This window comes from Schistocerca gregaria, chromosome 6, assembly GCF_023897955.1.
Source record: "Schistocerca gregaria isolate iqSchGreg1 chromosome 6, iqSchGreg1.2, whole genome shotgun sequence".
Taxonomy (NCBI): Eukaryota; Metazoa; Arthropoda; class Insecta; order Orthoptera; family Acrididae; genus Schistocerca; species Schistocerca gregaria.
The window spans coordinates 392,641,422-392,642,586 of record NC_064925.1 but is presented as its reverse complement, the minus strand read 5'-3'; the positions used below and the strand labels follow the sequence as shown (position 1 = coordinate 392,642,586).

Sequence of the window (1,165 nt, the reverse complement as noted above, 5' to 3'; positions counted from 1 at the left end):
ATCCTAATAAGCTTAGATCTAGGAAACAATAGTAGAATATAGCACAGAGCATAACTTAAACACCGGTAACACTGAGTTGAGAATCATAAAGGAAGAATGCATATGTGGAAGAAACATGGAGACACCAGCTAGTTTCAGATTGTTTATGTAACGGTAAGACACAGATTTCGGAAAAAGATTTTAAACTGTATGATATTTCCAGGAGCAGATGTAGACTCTTACCATAACTTATTAATTATAAACAGTAGACTAAAACCGTAGAAATTGCAAAAATTCATAGTAAATTAAGGAGAAAGAACTTGGTAAGTTAAAAAGAACGAGAGTGTACTGTGAGTTTGAGAGCGAGCATTAGGCAACGATTGACTAAGTTGGGGAAAGGAATACAGTTGGAGACGAATGGGTAGCTTTGGTAGATGAAATACTGAAGAGATCAAAAATCGAATAGCTAAACAGACAAGGCCTAAGAGAAATCCTTGGATATCACAGAACAGTTAACACTAGGGGAAAGATAGATGCCGCCTACAGTAAAATGAAAGATGCCTTTGGAGAAGGGGCAACGGCCTTGCCGCACTGGATACACCGGTTCCCGTGAGATCACCGAAGTTAAGCGGTGTCGGACATGGTCGGCACTCGGATGGGTGACCATCCAGGCCGCCCTGCGCTGTGGCCATTTTTCGGGGTGCACTCAGCCTCGTTACGCCAATTGAGGAGCTACTCGACCGAAAAGTAGCGGCTTCCGTCAAGAATACCATCATAACGACCGGGAGAGCGGCGTGCTGATACCACGCCCATCCTATCCGCATCCTCCACTGAGGATGACAAGGCGGCCGAATGGCCCCGGTAGGCCACTCGTTTTTTTTTTTTTTTTTTTTTGGAGAAGGTGTTTTACCAGACGAGTATCTTCAACCTGCTGCGTGGATGGGATAATAGCGCCAATGCCCACGGCGACTTTACTTAACCGGCATACTGATTCCGGAGTGTACAGCCTTCAAACGGAAGCTTATAGCTCGCTTCTTATATGTTTACGTTTTAATAGTTCTGTATAGCCAGTATGTTTTGCTGGCTGTAGTTGTGCCAGGTGAGCTGCGAAGTATGCTTACCGCGTTGTAGAAAGTCGCTCTTAGCGTTATGTCTGGAAGATTATGTCTAACGATTATACATTTCT

General features: G+C 44.0%; 1 pseudogene; it reads left to right on the top strand.

Annotated features, from left to right (window-relative positions):
- The first annotated feature begins 552 nt into the window (after nt 1–552).
- On the top strand, nt 553–670 carry LOC126279180 (5S ribosomal RNA; annotated as a pseudogene).
- Nucleotides 671–1,165: the final 495 nt, after the last annotated feature.